General features: G+C 35.7%; 1 long non-coding RNA gene across 1 annotated transcript in view; it reads left to right on the forward strand.

Moving 5' to 3' along the window:
* The window catches only part of LOC122237664, a 30,490-nt gene extending 21,501 nt beyond the window's left edge, over positions 1–8,989 (forward strand). Inside the window, exon 3 of the long non-coding RNA XR_006216259.1 lies at positions 8,649–8,989. This is a non-coding gene — a long non-coding RNA (uncharacterized LOC122237664). The remainder of the gene's footprint in view (positions 1–8,648) is intronic.
* The last annotated feature ends 2,686 nt before the right edge of the window (positions 8,990–11,675 follow it).

An 11,675-nucleotide genomic window follows, 5' to 3' on the forward strand; every position in this document is an offset into this window, starting at 1 on the left:
AAAGGAAATGAGAAAGGAATTTAAACACATCACTACAAAAAATTAAATACAAAAGAAGAGAGTAGTGATGCAGGAATAAGGGATAAAAAAAGCTATAAGGTATACAGAAAACATAGCAAAATGACAGAAGTACAACCTAACAAGTCTGGATCATGAAGAAAAAAAATTGAACAGATCAATAACAAGTAAGGAGATTGAATAAGTAATCAAAAACCTCCCAACAAAGAAAAGTCCGGGACCAGATGTCTTCATGGGTGAATTTTACCAAACATTTAAAGAATTAATGCCTGTACTTCTCAAATTCTTCCAAGAAATTGAAGAGGAGGGAACATTCTCAAACTCATTTTATGAGGCCAGTATTACCCTGATACTTCAAGAAAAGAAAACTACCGGCCAGTATCCCTGATGAATATAGATGCAAAAATTCTAAAAAAAAAAAAAAATTCTACCAAATTGAATTCAACCATGCATTAAATGGATCATACACCACGATCAAGTGGACTTTATTTCTGGGATGCAAGTGGCACAACATACACAAATTAATAAATGTGATATAGCACATTAATAGCATGAAAGAGACAAAAATAATATGATGTCTTAACAGATGTAGAAAGAGCATTTGACAATATTCAACATCCGTTAATGATAAAAAACTCTCAACAAATTAAGTATAGAAGTAACATGCTAGAACATAGCATAGGCTGCATATAACCAGCACACACCTAACATAATTCTCAAAGTATTCAAATCTTTCTCTCTAAGATTAGGAACAAGACAAGAGTGCACACTATTCCTATTCCTAGTCAACATAGTACTGGAAGTCTGAGCCAGAGCAATTAGGCAAGAAACAGAAATAAAAGGCATCCAAATTGGAAAGAAAGAAATAAAACTGCCTCTGTTTGCTGGTGACAAAACACTGTTAGAACTAATAAACAAATTCAGTAAAATTTCAAGATACAAAATCAACATACAAAAATTAGTTGCATTTTCATACACTAACTATAAACTATCTGGAAAAGAAATAAAACAACCCCATTTACAATAGCATCAAAAACAATAAAATACTTAGGAATAAATTTAATCAAGGAAGTAAAATATTTGAACACTAAAAACTATAGCGTTGATGGAAGAAATTGAAGAAGACACAGATAAATGGAAAGAAAGCTTGTGTTCATGGATCAGAATAGTTAATATTATTAAAATGTCCATACTCAAGAGCATCTATAGATTCAATGCAATCTCTACTCAAATTCCAATGACATTTTCTATAGAAATAGAAATAACTATCCTAGAACTTGATAGAAATCACAAAAGACCCCAAAATTCCAAAGCAATGTTGAGAAAGCTGGAGACATTACACTTCTTGATTTCAAATTATGTTACAAAGATAATAATAAATGGGGAGCCTGGGTGGCTCAGTCAGTTGAACATCTGACTCTTGATATCAGCTCAGGTCATGATCCCAGGGTTGTGGGAATGAGCCCTGTATTGGGCTCTGTGCTGAGTGTGGAGCCTGCTGGGGATTCTCTCTCTCTTTCTCTCTCTCACTGCCTCTGCCCCTCACCTCCCCTTGTGCTGTCTGTCTGTCTGTCTGTCTCTCTCTCTCAAACAAACAAAACAAAACAAACCACAACATTAAAAAAAAAAAGCTAATCATAAAAGCAGTATGGTACTGGCATAAAACAGACACATAGATCAAATGGAACAGAATTGAGAGCCCAGAAATAAACCCATGCATATATGATCAACTTATCTTTGTCAAGAGGATCAATAAGGAAAGGATAATTTTTTTCAATAAATGATGCTGGGAAAATTGGATATTCACATGCAAAAATGAGTATTTTTCACTGTCTTACACCACTCACAAAAATGAACTCAAAATGGATTAAGGATTTCAATGTAAGACCAGAAATTGTAAAACTCCTGGAAGAAAACATAGAGAAAGAGCCTGTTGGCATTGGTCTAGGCAATGATATTTTTTTGGATATGATACTAAAAACATAATCAATAAAGCAAAAACAACAAGTGAGACCACATCAAACTGAAAAGCTTCAGTACAATAAAAGAAACAATCAACCAAATAAAAAGACAACCTATGGAATAGGAGAAAATATTTACAAACTGTATATCTGATAAGGGATTAATATCTAAAATATATAAGGAACTCATACAACTCAGCAGAAGACAACAAAAAATCCAATTAAAATTGGGTAGAGGACTTTAACAGACATTTTCCAAAGAAGACATACCAATGGCCAACAAGAACAAGAAAGGTGCTCAACATCACTGATCAACAGGGAAATGCAAATCAAAAGCACAGTGAGATATCACCTCACATCTGTTAGGATGACTAGTCTCAAAAACACAAAGGGTAACAGATGCTGGCAAGGATGTGGAGAGAAGGAAACGGTGCTCCGTTTGTGGGAATGTAAATTGTTACTGCCAGTATGCAAAAAGTATGGAGGTTCCTCAACAAATTAAGTATACAACTACCATATGATCCAACAATCCCACTTACAGGTGTATATCCAAAAGAAATGAAATCATTATCTCAAAGAGATAGCTGCATTTGCCTGTTCACTGTAGCATTATTCACAATAGCCAGGACAGGGGAACAACCTAAGAGTTCATCTTGGTCAAATGATGTATTAGGATGAATGGATAAAGAAAATGAGGTATACAACTGACCTTTGAACAACATGGAGATTAGGGTTGCTAACCTCCCCCCTTCCCCATGCAGTTGAAAATCCATGTGTAACTTTTGACTCCCCACCCAAAGGTAACTACTAATAACCTACTGTTGACTGGAAGTCTAACATACAGTTGATTGACACATATTTTGTATGTTGTATGTACTGTATTCTTACAATAATACCTAATTAAAATTTTTCAGTATATCTAGGTTACCCATTTATGGATTTTTTTCAAATTGTCACAAATCTCCAAAAAATTTTCAACATACTTATTGAAAGAAATCCACATATATGTGGACACATGCAGTTTAAACTCGTGTTGTTCAAGCATCAACTGTATATATATGGAATGGAAATACAATAATCCATAAAAAGGAGGGAAATCCTGCCACTTGTAACAATAGGGATGGATCTTGAGGGCATTTTGCTAAGTGAAATAAAGCAGACAAAGACAAGTACTTTATGATCTCACTCACATGTAGAATCTAAAAACATCAAACTCACAGAAACAAAGAGTAGAATCATGTCTGCTGGGGGCTGAGGGGGACAGAAATAGAGATGTTGGTCACATGGTACAAACTTTCAGTTAGAAGATAATTTCTAGAGATCTAAGGTATAGCATGGTGACTATAGTTAACAATAGTGTATTTTATACTAGGGAATTGCTATGAGAGTAGAACTTTTACCTTGATGTTTATAGCAACACTATCAACAATAACCGAATTATGGAAAGAGCCTAAGTGTCCACTGACTGATGAATGGATAAAGAAGATGTGGTTTATATATACAATGGAATATTGCCCAACCATAAAGAAGAATGAAATCTTGCCTTTGGCAATGATGTGGATGGAGCTAGAGAGTATTATGCTAAGAGAAGTAAGTCAGTCAGAGAAAGACAAATACCATATGATTTCACTCATATGTGGAATTTAAGAAACAAAACAGATGAACACAGTGGGGGAAAAAAGAGGCAAACCAGGAAAAAGACTTAACTGTAGAGAAAAAACTGAGGGATACTGGAGGGGAGGTGGGCCGAGGTTTGGGTTAAATAGATGGTGATTATTAAGGAGGGCACTTATTGTGATCAGCACTGAGTGTTGTATGTAAGTGATGAATCGCTAAATTCTACACCTGAAACTAATATTACACTGTATGTTAACTAAATGGAATTTAATAAAAATTAAAAAGAAACATTATATTATGAAGATAAAAATAAAAAGAGTAGGGCTTTAATGTTGTCACCGTAACAACAACAACAAAATGTTAATTATGTGAGGTGAAGGATGTGTTGACTAATCTTATTGTATTATATATTTCACAATATATAGATGTATCAGGCCATCACATTGTATATCTTAAACTTACACAATGTTAAATGTTAATTATATCTTAATAAAACTGGGAAAAATTACAGAAGTCCTTCCTTACTTGTAATTATTTTATATGTAAATGATAACCAGAAAATGGAGATTGACAGAATGGATAAAAACACATGATTCAACTATATGCTGTCTACGAAAGACTCACTTTAGATTCAGAGACACAAATAGATTAAAAGTGAAGGAATTGAAAAGTATACTCCATGAAAATAGTAACCAAAAGAGAGCAGAAGTAGTTTATACTAATATCAGACAGAATAGACATTAAACAAAAAAAGCTTACAAGAGACAAAAAAGGAGATTACATATTATAAAAGGTTCAGTACAGCAAGAAGATATAACTATTATAAACATTTACACACCCACTGACATTAGCAAAAACTGACAGAATTAAAGGGAGGAATACATTATACTAAGTGGAATGTCAAGTAGACAAAGACAAATACTATATGATTTAACTTGTATGCGTTTTTTAAAGTCTAAAACCCCCACAATACTCAGGAATCGAGAACAAATTGGTAGCTGTCAAAGGCAAGGGAAAGGATAGGGGAAATGGCTGAAAGTGATCAAAAAGTACAAACTTCCAGTTAGAAGACAAAGAAATTTTGGGAAGGTGATGTACATACAGCATGATAACTGCAGTTAACATTACTGTGTTGTATATTTTAAAGTTGCTAAGACTAAATCCTAGAAGTTCTTGTTACACCAAAAACTGGAAATGGAAGAAAAGCTTCCAAACTCATTCTATGAAGCCAGCTTACCTTGATTCCAAAACCAAAGACCCCAACAAAAAGGAGAATTACAGGCCAATATCCCTGATAAAACTGGATGCAAAAATTCTCAACAAGATACTAGCAAATCGAATTCAAAAGTACATTAAAAGAATTATTCACTGTGATTAAGTGGGGTTTATTCCTGAGCTGCAGGGCTGGTTCAATATTTGCAAATCAATCAATGTGATAGACTACATTAATAAAAGAAAGGATAAGAACCATACGATCCTTTCAAAAGATGCAGAAAGAGCATTTGACAAAATCCAGCATCCTTTCTTGATAAAAGCTCTCAAGAAAAGCCTTATATGAAAGTCCCACAGCTAATATCATCCTCAATGGGGAAAAACTGCAAGTTTCCCCCTAAGGTCAGAAACACGACAGGGATGTCCACTCTCACCACTGTTGTTTAACATAGTATTGAAAGCCCTAGGCTCACAAACCAGACAACAAAAAGAAATAAAAAGCATAAAATTGGCAAAGAAGTCAAACTTTCACTCTTCTCAGATGACAGGATACTCTACATCAAAAAACTGCTAGAACTGATACATGAATTCAGCAAAGTCATGGGATATAGAATCAATGTACAGAAATCAGTTGCATTTCTAAACACTACTAATGAAGCAGCAGAAAGAGAAATCAGGGAATTGATCACATTTACAATTGCACCAAAAACCATGAGATACCTAGGAATAAATGTAACCAAAGAGGTAAAACATCTGTACACTGTAAACTATAGAAAGCTTATCAAAGAAATTAAAGAAGACACAAAGAAATGGAAAAACATTCCATACTCATGGATCGGAAGAACAAATATTGTTAAGATGTCTGTACTACCCAAAGCAATCTACACATTTAGTGCAATCCCTTTCAAAATAGCGCCAGCATTCTTCCACAGAACTAGAACAAACAAATCCTAAAATTTGTATGGAACCAGAAAAGACCCCAAATAGCCAAAGTAATGTTGAAAAAGAAACCCAGAGCTGGAGGCACCACAATTCCAGACTTTATGCTGTATTAAAAACCTGTGATCATCAAGACAGGATGGTGCTGGCACAAAAGCAAAAAAACATAGATCAATGGAACAGAATAGAAAACCCAGAAGTGGGCCCACAAATGTATGGCTAACTAATCCTCAAAAAATCAGGAAAAAGTATCTAATGGAAAAAAGACAGTCCCTTCAACAAACGGTGCTGGGAAAACTGTACAGCAACATGCAGAAGAATGAAACTGGACCACTTTCTTATACCATCCACAAAAATAAATTCAAAATGGATGAAAAACCTAAATGTGAGACAGGAAAACCATCATAGTCATAGAAGAGAAAACAGGCAGCAATCTCTTTGACCTCAGCCAGAGCATCTTCTTACTAGACATGTCTCTGGAGGCAAGGAATATAAAAACAAAAATAAACTGTTGGGACCTCATCAAAATAAAAAGCTACTGCACAACAAAGGAAATAAACAAAGAAAACAACAAAACTAAAAGGCAACTGATGGAATGGGAGAAGATTTTTGCAAATGACATATTGGATAAAGGACTAGTATCTAAAATCTATAAAGAACACCCAAAAAACAGATAATCCAGTGAAGAAATGGGCAGAAGACACCAAAGATGACATGCAGATAGCTAACAGACACATGAAAAGATGCTCAACATCATAATCATCAGAGAAAAACAAATCAAAACCACAATGAGATACCACCTCACACCTGTCAGAATGGTTAAAATTAACAACCCATGAAACAACAGATGTTGGCAAGGATGCAGAGAAAGAGGAACACTTTTGCATTGCTGGTGGGAAGGCAAACTGGTGCAGCCACTCTGTGTGGAGTTTCCTCAAAAAATTAAAAGAAATAACCTACAACCCAGCAATTGCAATACTAGGCATTTATCCAAAAGATACAAAAATACCGATTTGAAGGGGCACATGGACCCCAATGTTTATAGCAGCGCTATCAACAATAGCCAAATTATAGAGACAAATGTCCATTAAGTGATGAATGGATAAAGAAGATGCAGTATATATATATACAATAGAATATTACTCAGCTATGAAAAAGAATGAAGTCTTGCCATTTGCAACAACATGAATGGAGCTTGAGTGTATTATGCTAGGTGAAATAAGTCAGAGAGACAAATATATGATTTCACCCATGTGGAATTTACGAAACAGATGAACATAGGAGAAGGGAAGGAAAAATAAGATAAAAACAAAGACAGAGGCAAACCATAAGAGACTCTTAAACAGAACAGATTGGAAGTTGCTAGAAGGGAGGTGGGTAGGGGATGGGCTACATGGGTGATGGGCATTAAGGAGAGCACTTGTTGGGATGAGCACTGTACGTCATATGTAAGAGATGAATCACTGGGTTCTACTTCTGAAATAAATACGTTAACGAATGTGTTAACAAATGAATGTGTTAACGAACTTGAATAAGAAAAAAAGACCAAGTGATCATTTCGCAACTATACATATATTAAATCATTATGTTGTATACCTTACACTAACACAATATATCAATTATGTCTCAATAAAACTGGAAAAACAAGGCAGAAATAAACAATTCTACAATAATATTTCAAAGACTTCATTATACTCTCAATATAGGGTAGAACAAACAGACAAAAGATAAGGAAGTAGAAGACTTTAAGAATGCAATGCAGGGGCTCCTGGGTGGCTCAGTCGGTTGAGCGTCCGACTTTGGCTCAGGTCATGATCTCACAGCTTGTGGGTTCGAGCCCCGCGTCGGGCTCTGTGCTGACTGCTCAGAGCCTGGAGCCTGTTTCAGATTCTGTGTCTCCCTCTCTCTCTGACCCTCCCCCGTTCTTGCTCTGTCTCTCTCTGTCTCAAAAATAAAAGTAAACGTTGAAAAAAAAAATAAAAAAAAAAAAAGAATGTAATGCAATAAGTGGATCTAACAGATATATACAGGATACTCTACCCAGCAACAGCATACATATTCTTAAGTATACATGGGACATTTTCTAGGATAGGTCATATGTTAGGTGACATATTATGTCTCAGTAGTTTAGAAAAGACAGATATTATGCAAGTATCTTCTCTGACCACAAGGGGATGAAATTAAAAAGAAATGAACTATTGAACCATAAAAGGACATGGAAGAACCTTAAATGCATGTTGCTAAGTGAAAGAAGCCAGTCTGAAAAGGCCAGTGAAAAGCCAGTCTAAATATTTTATGATCTCAATTATATGACATTCTGGAAAAGATAAAACTAAGCAGAGAGTTAAAAGATCAATATTTGCCAGAGATTAGGGGGAAGAAAGAGATGAAAAGGTAGAGTGTAGGGAATTCTATGGTATTAAAACTATTCTAATCTATGTGATACTGTCAGGATGGGTACATAACATTATGCATCTGTTAAACCCATAGAATATGTACAACATAGAGTAAACTCCAATGTAAACTATGGGATTTAGTTAATAACAAAGTATTAATATTTGTCAATTGTAACAAATGTACCACATTAACACAAGTTGTTAATAATAAGATTGTGGGCTGAAGGTATATGAAAACTTTAAACTTTCTGGGGGAATTTTTCTTTAAATCTAAAACTGCTCTAAAAAATAAAACCATTAAAAACACATTATGAAAGATGCTATTTATCTCATTTATCTATTCTGGGCCCTGAAATTTTTATTACAGAGTGAAGCAGGGTTTGTTGGTTTTGTGACTTGATTTTAGTATGCTTGCAAGCTAATAAGTTAGCCTGGTAACTGTTTCATCAATGCATGAGCATCAGTATGTTTACATCAGTTCTCCTTGCTTTTCATTCACATGAAGGTGGCACAGAGGACTACACGCCTACTTATGCAGTTGATTGTGTTACGAGAGAAGAATACCACATGTGAGAATTCACAGCTTTTATAGCAGGCAGTGAGCAAGCCTGCTCTTTGGGATGAGTGCATTACCCTCTCTCTCAAGATTGCTCACTGTAAACACAACCTTTAGAAAAGGCCTAGGCAAAGAGTGGTCAGGGCTTTGCATTCCTGGCACACTCTGCAAGAATGTGCAGGATCCTAACTACTCATGGTGCATCACCTCTTTCAATAGGTCCTTTCAGTTATGGTATCTCTTTCTAACAATGCTTAGAGAAAGAAATGCTTCACATTAGGATTTTTAAAAACAACAAATATGCATTGTCATGTGCAGTTGAAAGGTATATCTATATATAGGTATATAAAATAAAGTATAAATTCTTCACAAATGGGATATGATGTCAATTTATATTTATTCTTAATAAGCATTTTTCTCTGTTCTGGTCCAATCTAGATTTAATTTTTTTGGTCTTCCTAATCTTGCTTTGGAAGTTTCCATGCACACTTTCCATGGAATGGTGACTTTTCTTTTTGTATCAGAGCCTTTATTATTTGCAGAAATTTCTTCTTCTATGCATTTTGAAGTTTCTAGACCTTACTTTAAATGTGGTCTTTTCCTAATATGACTGCTATACACCTTGTTTTCATTGTTACACCCTGATTTCTGCAATGAAAAAGGCTATGGTCTACTTCCTTTGGCAGGAAAAATTCCTTCCTGTTTGATACCAAGACTGAAAACAGGACCACAATGGGCAGAAACATGGCTACCATAATCCTTCCTGGGTAACATTTTAAAATAATCTCCTCCCAGTTACTTGCATCAGTTCCAGGAAAATTGTTGTTTAATTATTTTATTTTCAATTTTATGTAGGTTGATAAAAATCTGTGGAAATAGGATTCAATATCCAATCTACAGGTGTTTTTTAAAAAAATAAATGTCCTTAATGAGTAAAATGGAATAAGACTAAATTGAGTACCTGTAGTTTATGAGTATCATTTATGTAATAAAGGTTGTGGGATGCCTATGTCATTTCTAAATGTAATTTCAAATCAAATCAACACTCTTTTATCCTTCAAAATAATATTTTAGTCATACATGTTGATCTAATTATTACTTTTAACAAAGTTGAGAGAGTTGCTTGTATCTCTTCTTTGCTTATCCCTACTGTGGTATATGAGAAAGCAATGGGGAGATGAAACAGCTTGCATAATCTATGAATACAGAGAGGAAAAAGAAACTCACTTAAACCTCTTGTTAATTTTCTTAAAACTCCAGTTTTATTTTATTGTTTCAGAATTGTCTGGCCCATGTTTCTTTTTGGGGTACCATAAGGGAAGGGTGAGGGTTATGCTCAGTGGACTATCAAAGGCTCATTATGTTACAGGTTTAGTTAGACATGACTGAGGAGGGATAAAGCAGGCGCTGGCCACACCCTTGGTGTACCCCCACCAAGGATTAACAGCCACATCTTCAGAGTCACCTCTAAAGGCTAACAGATCAGGAAAGGCCTAGCTACAGAGCTGACTGATAAGCCACAAGGGGACTTCTAAGAGCTGAACAAGTGCACGGAGGGTGCAACTCATCCTCAAGTAATTTTAAGGTCACAATAGAGCTCATTAAAAGTCTGTAAATACGCAATACATAAATAAATACAATTATAACAGAATGCAACATGGGTAGTAGGTACATGCGCAGACACCAAAATGTAATATAATCACCAGCTGTGAATCATAAATGTTGATCAAAGCCAAGTTTACATGTACACAAAGCAGTCTTAAAAGGATGCATGCAGCAAGAGCTTCTCCGGGCCATTGCCACTCTTGCTCAGGCAGTGGCCTTTCACTCTTGAAAATGTGCTATACTTACCTACTCAATAAACTCTATCTGCCCATTTTGGTCTTAGGTCTCTAATTCTTTGGTGCATCTGGGACAAGAACTACGTGACCTGGTAGCAATTACATTTTGAGAAATGGAGTAAAAACACTAGTTTTCTCGATTATTATTTTTTTGTACTTCTCCTGATGTTAGTAGCTCCCTGGATTGAAGTCACATTTATTTAGAAACTGCACTAACATTAAAATTTTTTTTAATGTTTATTCATTTTTGAGAGAGAGAGAGAGCGAGAGAGAGTGAGCAGGGAACAGGCCGAGAGAGAGGGAGACAGATTCTGGAGCAGGCTCCAGGCTCTGAGCTGTCAGCACAGAGCCCGACATGGGATTTGGACCCACGAACTGTGAGGTCATGACTTGAGCTGAAGTCAGATGCCTAACCAATTCAGCCACTCAGGCGCCCTCACAAAAGGTAGATTTTTTAATAATGACACATTTCCATTTTATACTTAGGTAGTTTTCGGTACCTGAACCCCCAAATCCCTAGATTCTAGATTCGTGTACTATAAGCAATCAAAACAGATGAGGTACGTTTTGTTGCAGGCTTTCCATAGATAAGGACTGTATTAGTTTGCTAGAACTTCCATAACAAAACACCACAAACTGGGTGGCTTAAAAAACAGAAATTTATTTTCTCAGAGTTAGAGGCTAACAATACAATATCAAGGTGCCATCAAAGTTTGTTTCTGATGAGGTCTCTTTTCCTAGTCCTAGGTAGTAGGCTTCTCACTCTGTCCTCACATGGTCTTTCCTTTGTGCAATACGGAGAGGTACAGAGGTCTCTTGTGTCTCTTCCTGTTTTTTTTTTTTAAGTTTGTTTGTTTGTTTATTTATTTAGAGAGTGCAATTCAGAGAGGGTCAGACAGAAGGGAGAGCGAGAGAGGATCCCAAGCAGGTTCCACACTATCAGCACAGAGCCTGATGTGGGGCTTGAACCCACAAACTGTAAGATCATGATCTGAGCCAAAGTCAGACACTTAACCAATTGAGCCACCCAAGCGCCCCTCTCCTCCTGTTCTTATAATGACACCAGTTCTATTGGATTAAGGGCCACCCTTACGACCTGATTTAATCTTTATTACCTTTTTATAGGTCTTGTCTC

Source organism: Panthera tigris, chromosome B1 (genome assembly GCF_018350195.1).
Source record: "Panthera tigris isolate Pti1 chromosome B1, P.tigris_Pti1_mat1.1, whole genome shotgun sequence".
In the NCBI taxonomy this organism is placed as follows: Eukaryota; Metazoa; Chordata; class Mammalia; order Carnivora; family Felidae; genus Panthera; species Panthera tigris.